The 12230-nt window shown below is 39.5% G+C and overlaps 1 protein-coding gene across 2 annotated transcripts in view; it reads left to right on the forward strand.

The window, feature by feature from the left end:
- Positions 1 to 12230, forward strand: part of LOC132916806 (storkhead-box protein 2) — a 109742-nt gene that overhangs the window by 56681 nt on the left and 40831 nt on the right. The window lies entirely within an intron of this gene.

Genomic DNA, 12230 nt, shown 5'->3' on the forward strand with positions numbered 1-12230 from the left:
AATTGTTTTTGGGAAACGGCCAGATTAGACGTTAACGACTTATATGATACACGTGTACGTATAATAAAACGATACGGTGTATCTCTTCCGAACTGCTGAGCCGTTTTTACAACTCAGCGTTTCCAAAGCGAAGATTGGCGTTGATTGGATGCACCGTTACGCCGGAATGAGACAATATGAATTACGAGCAATTTTGCGAGGCAACCTTAACGGCAGGGGAGTATGAGACGAGGCAACGAGTTAAGTGGCGGATGTTCTATGGTCTTGTCGACTCTTCGATATCTGTCGTAGTCCTTGTCCACGAGGCCTCTTCTACTCTGTCGGTTACGAATTTACGCGACACGCAGCGAACGTGACAAAGCCGCTCAAACACCACAAACACCTAGATTCCACACAAACGTGTTCCATCCATGGGTCTCTATCTGTCCATAAACAAGTTCCAGAACGGCTGATCGCTAATTTAACTGAATCGACGCTTATTCGTGAAGACAGGTCGTTTATTGACCACACCTAGATTTCTTTTCTCTTCGGGAGAGAACGATCTGTTCAATGGTTGCTCATCGAAGCTCATGCTGCCAGGCAAAGGAAATCAAATTGGGATCCGCCTTTCGACGAGGAAGAGCACCTCTTCAGTTTCAATGAACACTGGCCGGGGGTGGAGCACTCTCCGGGGGAACGTTAACCACAGCTGCTCCTTCTCGCAACGCAGGAAATACGATGATAATAGTTTAGCTAGCAGGGCTCACTGATTCGTTCGATCTACGACAATGCCACCTTCGTGCCAGCATCCTCGGCAACCTTTGACTTTTCCTTTAACTTTATACCTGCACCTCGCTGAAGCTTGACTTCACAATCTCTGTCTGGGTCTGTTTTAACACCTGTCCTCGCACATAAATTCAGTAGTCGGATTGCGAAGCATCTTTTTAGACGTGTAGTGTGTGCCACACAGATATAGCGAGGTTGTAAATTTAACAAATGAATTCTTTCCATCTCCGCAAATTTGATGCCGCAAAGGCATTAATCGTGAAGAGAAATCTCAAAGGACCTTAAGACTACGAGGAAAACAAGAAACTTCTATTAGAAAGTCAAAGTTTTGAGTATTTAATAGAGGAGAAGGGACTTTGTAAAAGTTTATGAGATTTTAAAAGGTTTCATGCCCTTTTTATGAGATCAGAGTCAAAGTTGTTGACTACTTTGGAGGCTGTATTAAAGATCAAAGAAGATGACGAATCTCCAAGGTCTTTCTTCTTTGAAAGGACGTAAAAACGTCAAATTGATAAATTGGTGCCAGACAGATGCTTTTGTCATGCTTAGCAAGTAAAGGCAGTAGGGGAAGAATCGATCGTTGAAGGGCAAACGATAATAGCACGAGCCACCGTCTTCTTGTTTTGCATATCGTCACACGATCACATCCCATGAATGCTTACTTCCCTTGCTCTTACGACCTTTTTTAGGCTTCGAGTAAGTATGCATATATGTACTATTTGTATTATACTTTATAATTTCTATTGAAATTGACTGATAGAGAACGAGTAGAAGAATTTTTAATAGAAAAATATATTGAAATAAGTATAGGTATAGTGTATGCTGATCCAGATCCTCACTCTTACATGTTACAATACAATAGAAGAAGCTATGACAGGGAACACGTTCATATATTTATAGCAAAGGACATTAGCAACAAGTTAACCTTGGTGTGTAGCTCTAGCTGAAGGCTATAAGAAACAGCAATAGAAATCTACCTATAGCTCTTTTGTTTCTAGACCTTGTAATTCAAATAAAAATTTATATTCAAAGGCACAATAATATGAACCTCTCCTCATTTTGAATTTTTTCACTAAATTCTATTCTCTTCGTAACAGCGGTCTCCAGGTTACGGATATTAAAAAGAAAAGTTGTAGAGTTTTTCTTCAAATAATTACTTCAACAATTTAAATAATTTTTATCTTTATTGTTGCTCAAGTCACATGTTTTGTGATTTGTCTCAAGTCGCATTCTCCGCGGTTATTTATGAGCTTGTTACGTCATTTTTATCTAGCAGAACGGTTTATTGGTCATTTTGTACTTGGTAAATAACAAAACGTGAAATGATTTGAGTAGATCGGTTCAATCGTTAAGAAAGGGTGTGAAACGATCTCTTGTTCGCTTGATAAGGAGTCATAATCTTACGGTGAATTGGATCAACGCACTATAATTGTCAGACTAATTAGAGCCGCGGCAGAAACTGCTGCATTTACAGCCGGCGTTGTCGTTTCACAATACGGAGACCAGCTTATTTATTGCCACCGTTAATTATTGTTCGCCGCGACTGACTTCAAGAGAGATATTATCGATGTTGCACGGAACTATCGAGTTGGTACTGCTGCTACAGATTCCATCTCGTTTAAGTCTGCCTTATGTTCGACGTTCTCTTTAGAATATTATACGGTGCTACGATCCTCGATGAACGCTGGTATAGATAAATATCAATCGAATCTCATTGTACTTGTGGTCGTAAATTGCACTTAATTGCAGGGACTTAAACTCTGGGACAATTAACAGGTAATTGTTCGATCGAGTGGTCGCTGTCGCTCTTCACTTAGAATGGATTCGCCTATTATTGAGACATTAAATTAAAATCGTTTAGACCGTTCGAAATCAAGGACGTATTGTAATTAGTAATATCTGTGAAATGATCGGATATAAAATTAAACCTGTCCCGCGGAGTGAAAGCGCGACACGCTAGCGGTAACTGACGCGGTGCAGTGTTGATTTTGCTATAGTCCAACGAGAGCTACTTGAAAAGAATGATTATTCGAGAAGACATACGGAAAATTGAGTTCTCAATTCGAAGATACCGTGTATCCGGATATTGTAAATAAACGAGCTTTCGCGTATCAAAGAAAAATGTTCCGAATCTGTTATTATAAGGTTAGGATGCTGTTTCATCCATCGCGAAATAACCATATTGTATAGCAACGGAAAAGTCAGATACTTGAACGTTTCACGACTATAATCTACAGATTACACAAGGGGTGAGCAGTTTACTTAGGGTCGCCGTAATCAAGCCAACTTTGCCGATCGATATCAAGGCAAACTTTATTTTGTGCCTGTGGAAAACATCGTTCTCCACGAAATAACCGATATTTAGGTAGATCAGTAATTCTTTCGTATTAAAGAAATCGCTTTATCATTCTTTAACACGTTAAAAACGTTAGAAACACACGAGAAATAACATTTTTAGAAACAATGTCGTGTGGATTGTAAACAACTTAAATCTCGAATGCATAAACAACGTATGTACTCGATTACACACCGGAGGAAGGAGTGAAACCATAGTTCGTTTTATTGCGGATATTATGCCAGGAACACACATATTTGCGATACATTTTCCTTTTGAACGTGAAACACGATCTTAGAGCAGACACCACCACACGACAGCAACAGTAACATACATCTCGAGCTGGATGCACCGAGGAATCGTGTTACCCCTGGTGCCGCCGTAAGCGGAAATGGATTGTAAATAGGAGTAAAACCGCCGGATTAATATAAATATCACGACGCAGAAGATCTAGGAAGTATACATCCTGGAAAAATTTTCCCCTAGATGATCGGATAAGATATGGCCTTTAGATAAACATAGAAACTTCGATTAAATTTATGATTCCCATCGAAAGTGTGACTAACATAATTTATCGTTTTATAACAAATTTTAACAACGTTAATTCATTGACAGTATGAAATACAAAATGTATATAACGTTCAATATTTTATAGAAAGTAATTCTGCTAAAAGGTCGCTCCAGGCTCGTGCCTTTTATCAATTTGTTACGTTGCAATAAGAGTAAAAACGCAATATGCACATCGTTTCATTATTTATGAGCGATCTTATCTTCGTAATTTCTAATAAAAGAATTTGCAAGAATTAACAATTTATTTTTCATTATATCGTTGTGTCCACCTGACACCAAGGAATCAATTAAACTGAGATAATTTTAAAAAATGTAGGTTAATATATTTAGGAATTCAGGTAGTTTAATACATTCATAAATCTTCTGCTAAAAGCATTAACAAGGCATTCGTAGTCGATGTATGCAAATTTATATTAATAATGACACGCTTTCTCCGCGAAAATATCGAACTAACGTTATTTGGCGATAAAAACCCGGATATTTAAAAGAGCGTCAAGCCGATATTGTTTATGTATTCGCATAGTAATCGGTTAACGGTAACTCGGTCAAATTAAGCTGATCTTAGATTGGAATAACGCTGAAATCTTGACGCATGATAGATGCTCGGTGTTATCACTGATACCGGATAGAAACAAGATAATATACATAAGCATTGCGCAATGGTACCGCGTACCGTATTATACATGCAAGACGCGCATAGATCACATTCCATATGTGCCTTGCATCTGAAATACGTAATTCCGTCTATAACGGATGCTACGTAGACGATTCTAGAGAAACTTCCAAACTAAGCATCCAAACAGTCACGAAAATTATTCCATTAACAGCCCATATAGGGAAGTCTTAAATTCGAAATTGGCACTCTGGTCACTCTGTACGAGTGAAGGTATATGTATTCGCCATCTGAGTTGGTAGTACACTAAGAAATTGGATTCTTCGAAGTGTTGCGACAGGTGGGCCTTGATGGTTGAATTACTCCTATGAAAGGCATTTTCGCAATTACGCTCGCGCTGTGATGGCCAGCATGTTCATCCTTCTATATTTGGAACGTACCGAATCTTCAACGCGCGAGACTTTCAGATTCTTAATTTCGGATTCGAGTATTCGAAATTTGAAATTCTCAATTCCTCGGTTTTAACGATTCTAGCTATAGAAAAAATTTAGAGAGATTTTGAGATATCTATCAGCGTTTCCAGTACGATACAATCGTGCGTCAAGTCAAAGATATTCCCCAATAGAAATAAATATTCAGAGGAAAGAAATTGAAAAGTGAAATTTCCCCTATTTAAATGATGGCTGTTAAAACCAAAGATTAGAATTACAATATCATTATAGAACCCATACATCGGTTACGAATAATAATCACCGACATACTACTTTTCCGTGATACAAGAACAAACCCGAATGCATCACAACCGCTAAAATCATTGAAACTGAACGATCCACCTGATCGCGAGTAAAACGATAAGATGATAATTTGCCCAGGAACAGACCTCGTTAGACCGCCAACAGTTCCTGCTCAATCTTGGAAATAGTATTCTTGGTAACTGGTAGAGCAAGTATCGCCGGTTGAAACGCGTGTATGACTGGCCATGTTGGAGCTTGAGCATGGGCGCACGCGCACGTGCACGTTGCATCTCGCCGGAAAGGGTTTCTATGGCGGGTAAGTCGTAAAGATGCAATACACAGGCGGCCGAGTTCCTCGTTTCCGCGCGAGCATTCGCCCGACGCAAAACGCCGTGAAATATGCATAAAGATAAGCGACGCCCTCTTCAAGCCGTAGGAACTCCTTTGGTCGCTTACGCTGCATTACCGCTGAGCTGGGGCCAGCTCGCAGCCCTACGGCGATTTAGGATCCGTTCATACTGATACGTCGTGAATCCCGTACCCTCTCTTCCGTCCTAGTGTCAGTTTGAGCAATAATGCCTCTCTCCGCTGGCGAACAATACAATGGGCTGCATATATCTGAGCGAGCTTTGCGCAAGCTGTGCCAGAAGAACCAAACGAAGAAGAAGAAGGAACACGATGATTCCATAGATCTCGATGTGCTCAGATCGCCTGTTTAATTCGTTTCGAAAAAGTATAGCGCGAATATCGTAAGAGAAATGTGTCAGACAGTCGAAAATAACGAACACGTACGTTTTCTAAACCTCGTAACGGATTTCAAAGAAATGCAAATTGCTGTGTTCCTTCCGAATTACCGTTATTACGTCTGGTATGTACGTATTGCTTGAGAGACCAGCACTAACGCAACCAGTCGGCGTAGACGTCGAGCATACGGGTACATCCACGAGGATTTTGGTTCCGGAGGCCGCGTAGAAGGAGACCGGCCCACGTTTGAACGAACTGATTTGCATAAACACCGAGCAACAATGTGCATGGACCATAAAAAGGACATTTTCGAACCAAGTCTATTTAAGTGGCAGTTCTGTTTACGCGACGATGCGTAGTTTGTAATTAGGATTTTATTTCCTTCCTAGATCCGGTACATCCTTGTTGGCAAAAAATATATGGTGGACGATATTTACCTTGCCTCTATTTCCTCCGTAGATCCGAGTTGAGTTTCGCTACGAGGCTGTACGAATAGCAGCGATCTGTCCTTAAATGACCGTTATTACGATACATTGATCACGTTACCTTGAGGATGGTCGATGCAGCAATCGAGCGGACACTTTCCATCCGCATGGCGATTTCTGCCACGAGCACCGCCGCAAAAACACCGTGCTTTGTGCCGGCCTTCTCCGCCCATAACCGCAGTGTAACCAAGGATACCGGTTTGTTATATTCACCTTTTTACAATCAACAGCCGAGACTTTGATATTTGATTACAAACATTTTCTATCGACTAGTATGATCGTCAAAATATTTGGATCGCGGTACACGTGTTTTCAATATTTCTGACTGTGAGATTTTTAAATCGATAGAATGATCTTTGACTTCTCTACGAGAGCAGCTGCAGTGAAAAATAATCGAGGAGGGAGCTATATCGCCCGGAAAATCGTTCCGTTTTATTGCATTTCACTTCGCGCCAGTTTTTTTCTTTTCTTTTTTTTTTTTTTTTTTTTTTTGCTTGAGTACTCTCGATTAACCGCGAAGACCGGCGTTTTTAACTCGGCACAAGAAAGCGAAATAAACCGGGTAAACAGACGGGACCGTTTAAGAGAACTTTCAAACGTTCCCTCGGCCGGTAACGCGCGTCTGTCTCCTTCTATCGTCGATGGAACACAGCCGCAGGATTAAAAAGTAGCGGGTAATTGCCAGCAAATTTCTTCATCAAACATACAATTTCCAAGTGCATTAATCAAATCGCGCGACTGCAACGCGCTTCTTAGTATGCCGTTCAGGCTTCTGGTTTCCGATCGAGTACGCTCAACGAGTCACACGTACATCCACTTGGTCTAATCCGACCGTTACACGTACAACGATAAACGATCAACAGAACCAAGGGCAAGAAACGAAAATGAAGAAATGATAGATGGGAGAGAAGGCGCTTATGCAGCTACGATTGCCTCAAAGATATTAATTAAGAAAAAAGAACCATTCTCGATACACCCTTGAACAACGTTCAAGTACCACATTGACTATGATACGTCTAGGTTCTCTCGATGATTAAGATTACACGCCCGTGCCGGCGTAATGCATCACTCCATCGGACGATTTATTCAAAAGTTAAAACGTGACTATTCCATAACAGTCATACAGAAAAAGATTCTACGAAGTTGTTTATTTCGATAATACAAGGATACGACTGGACGTTTTTCCAAATATGATATCAAAACGATCCTTGGCTTACTTCGTCGTCTCGATCGTCGCCTATGTCGTTGACTTCGTAAATCAGCATGTCGTGCAGCCGTGCACCGTGAACAGACGCGGAGACTTTCATCCGCAGCGCGAGAACTCGTTTATCCGCAGGATGCCCATTCACCTCGCAGGCGCGTCTTCCTTTATTTGTTTGCCAATTTAATTGCAAAAAAATGAACGAGACCTATCCCCTGTTTTCCCTTCGTCCGCCTCGCGGCGTGCTCCCTTCCCGTTCCCTGGCATCTGGCCCCCCAGCCCCAGTTTCAAGTTTACGATGACATAGAACCACGACATTGCCGGCAACCCTGGCTCACCATTGGCGTCCATCGAGAAATATTTCCCTATGATGCGCTATTATATCGTAAATCCATATGAGAAATTAACATACTCGCTACCAACATCGTATTAATATTTTCACCTGATACTTCTTCAATAAGTTGAGATTAAACCGCGTACAATTTCTAACCGATGATATAAGCAAAATAGTGTTCCTTGCTCTAAACGTATGTGTTAAAAACAGCAAGGAATTCTTACTTGATTCTCATAGTACAAGCCAAGTGAAGTATAAAATATTCGAAAAGTTATAAACGGCTCTGTATGTGTGACGTTTTAAAGTTAAACATCTGCGAAATAAATGAATACGAATAGACTTGTTCAATTAAAAAAAAAATACACCTCGGACATCTATTATTTACAGATGGAGAATTTAATACAGGTTTAGGGTGATTAATATCGATTTATGAAAAGATAATGATTAAATATGACTAAACGATAGAAATAGTAGATGTGAAGGATTAAGTTAATCGTTTGTCAGAGTTTGTCGATAACAGGACAACACAGTCGACGAAAGTCGACGCCTATGTAGTAGCCGGATACGTAGTTATACCCAGTTAAACCCTTCGCTCTGCATTGCGTCCGCGCAAACGCGCACGCTGCACTCACGGTATTAGCATATAAATTATGTTATCGTGATTTATGTTCGCGGGCCGCGTGCCCACACAGGCACTGTGGGGCTACCGATTAAAATTCGACGGCAACCAGATCTGAAGGCCTATCAAGCGATTGCGAGCCGACAAAATGCTTCGATCTTCCGTCGATATCGACTTTCCATATTTCAATGGAAAGACAGGCTCTCCTTGATCGAATCAAACGGGAAAAAAATGTTTCCAACACACTACCTTTATGAAATTTTATGTAAATTGATTTTTCTTCGATATTTAAATGTAAATCTCGGTTTCCAATGACTTTGCATAATTTCACATGTACCATGAATGAAGTGTACATTTTTACTTTTCTTACACAGTTAGATCTGTTTAAAACTCTGTATATTCTTGATTTCGCTTATTTTTCAGCTCGATCGTATCTTTCCATCGTTGAAAAACTTGGTAAGTTTCGATGTAACTTTGAGTGCCTCCTAGTTTCATTCTGAAGTTTATGTTACACTATTGAAAAAGGGTAAAAGTGGAACACAAACTCGACCATAAAATTCGATGATCGTAACAGGGATAAACCTACTTTCTTCCAGCTCTGCCGTCCATCACCATTACCCTCGATTACCGAAATCACACGAATCGTTGTTAATCTTCCATTTTCTCCTATTCATCCTTTTGATCTTCTATCATCTATCTTCTCTGGAGCTCTCCATCATTCTGCTAACAATCTATTTGGTTGTAGGTTTCGGTAGTTTCGATCGTCTAATCCGAGGTCGACTTCCTCGAAACATTTGTTTCTTCGACTCGTCGCGAGTTCTTATTCGGCCTCGCGTAGCCGAGCCTCTAAAAGGATAAGCATGCTCGCAAGAGCATGGCTAGCATATTGCATAATAATTAGTGGGCAGCCAACGACCGTATACCCTGCAGAGTGAATTGCCGCAAGTTCATTGTCGGCAAAGAAATAGCAATATAAACGTAACGTGCACCAGGAACAGCGAGCCGATTAGCAACGCTATTACAAGAGTTCTCTCATTTTCCTCCTCTCTCCCGCTTATCCCTTTATTTCTCTCTCTCTCTCTCTCTCTCTCTCTCTCTCTCTCTCTCTCTCTCTCTCTCTTTCTCTATGCTCTGTGCACAGGTAACTCTCGTATAACGTGTCAATCAGTGTCCAAAAAAATGTCACGTTAGAAAAATCACATTCCGTCAAACTCATTACATACAGAAAACTTCATATAAAATCAAAATTATTAAAGTTATTAAAATTAAGAAATACACACAAAAAATCACCTTTAGTCGTGATAACTAGACTACGGGTATTTATGTAGTTAAATTCACATTTTTGTAAACATTATGAAAGAACTGGTATCTAAGCAGAAATTTGTTTTATGTACGAAATATTATAGCGAGTCTATATTGAATATTTTACATATTTTTGCATATTAAATATCAACAGTCTCTACATTTTCGTATCTTTAACTTTCCCAACAATATATTCCGTTGATATTTGTTTCTTGGTATAGGTATCACATTATACAATGGTTAGCAGTATTTTCAAGCATACCGCGGCTCCCTCTCATAGTTCTTTTCATTCTTCCTGGTGTTATCGTAAGTAATGGTCGCTCAAGAAGAACAACGATCAAGTTTATGTACTGTTTACACGGTCTTCGACCGCTTTCTTCATGCATCGTTCCCAGACGCACGTTTTTCCATCGCGGTGAATTTATGCGACGCAAATACTGCCCTTGAAAATTCCTTTCCGCATTCTGTGCGCATGGAACGATTTGTCGGAAGAATCTTGTAATTATATTGCACGAAATAATTGTTAGAAGTGATTTCAAAGTAGTTTGGTACTTACTTTATGGTAATATCTCTAATTTAAATTTTTATTGGAAGGAATTTGGCTATTCCCGTGATATTAGAGAATTTTGTAACGAATTTTGCAGCACCCAAATTAATGCGAAACATTCTCAATGATGGTGATAATGAAATTCGCGTATGTTAGTATCTGTTGCAATACTGAAGAATGGAAATAACAAACTTAAAACTGAGAAACCGCTTTCTTTCTTGTACGCAATGGACCAAGAAGACTGAGGTTGCAAGCCATAGGAAGAGGTCTCGTTTCGAGAAAAAGAGTTCGTAAAAGAAACGATCTCGTGAAATCGATGTGGTCGACGTTATGCGTCCGCGTGAGATACGAATCAACGACCATCGACAAAAGAAAGTTTGACGTAATCGAGGGAGTTTCACCTGCCGAAACACAAGAGCGATCAAACGATAGCAATTCCCCGAGATTGGTCAAAACTGCATCGAAGAATTGCGAGATCCGTCGTCATCCTTGAGGGCGCCTTGACACGAATAAATCTGTTAAATCACCGCGTTAAGTAACGTCTTAATAAAAGCTGAAATGTTACTACCTACGATTCTCTCACGCAGCTTGTATTGCGATTATGTCCATATACCTTTCAAATTTAATTCTTTTTACGACAATTTTTATACTTTGGTCGTTGGTAATCTTACTGTTAAATAATTAATATCCAAATGATTATTTCTTTAATCAATCGTAACTTTAACGATTTAAACTTGTAAACAGTGACTTGCACTAAACATATCACCTCATAATTTGGTATTATTATAATTATTCCTTAAATAGACCATTATGACATCTTATACTAGCGGAAAATCAAACAAAAGAATTCACAGATAATGCGTAACTATTTTCACCGATTGGAAATCGAACAAAGCTGTTATTGGCCAATCTTTACTTCCGAACGATGGAACCTTCCTGCTGAGAGGAATTATATGTAGTAAATCGAATCGAGAACAGCACGAAACTCTCTCGTTTTGTGGCTGTGCAGTCGAGCAACGCAAAATTCCCATCGCGGGGATCGTATGGATCGTACTGCGCATTTCGAATTGGGACGATCAGAATACTAAGGAAGTCGAGTATGCTTTAAGGGATGTTATAAAGGATAACTACTTTCCTGTTTACGTGTGTATACTTGAAAAGTATTCTCGTTGCGTTTTGAGACCCGCTCGGAAGAATATCTTTCGTTTCCGCGATTCGAGCACCGATATCTGATAGCTGAAAGTTTCTAGAGCTTGACATCCACCGAATTATTTACTCCAATTTCCATTTTAATAATGCAAATGCAGAGGAAGTTTTTAATTAATTAAGTCTTCATACAAGATGGATTTCTTCTGTTTGAAATTCTAATGAAAGTTAAAGAAATTAATTGTTCAAAATGTCTTCGTTATACGCTAGAATTTCGATAGTAACGACCATAATCGTATACCGTCATCTATCGTCGATAATATTCAAACAAATGGATATAAATTAAGAAAGTTAAAATATTTATATGTTTTTTATTTGATAATCTAATAATATAATATATAATGTATAATGTAGGATCTTTACTACAATTAGTTTATTTACAATAAATGAATTAAACAGATGTTGGTTAAACAGGAAACGATGGTTGTTTAACGTGAATTAATCACAATAACGTATTATAGTTAAGACAACTAGATAGTTAATTTGTAACTTTCGTCACCACGGATCAAACGCTCTCTCTTTCTCTCTCTCTCTCTCTCTCTTTCTCTCTCACACGGACTGCACTGTCTCGACAATGCTAACAACATTATCTCCCTGACTTCTTCATCCGCACTCTCTGGCTTCTCAACTAACACTGACTGTTAATTTGACTTTATTAGCAACCCCTTGTCTCTTGTCTTAGTCTCATACCTTTTGTCTTAACCCCATGTTCTGCAACCACTTGTTTATAATTCGCCCGATATCTCTTAGGTCTTTCGTCCACGGTACTACAATA

The sequence above is a fragment of the Bombus pascuorum genome, chromosome 1 (assembly GCF_905332965.1).
Source record: "Bombus pascuorum chromosome 1, iyBomPasc1.1, whole genome shotgun sequence".
Taxonomy (NCBI): Eukaryota; Metazoa; Arthropoda; class Insecta; order Hymenoptera; family Apidae; genus Bombus; species Bombus pascuorum.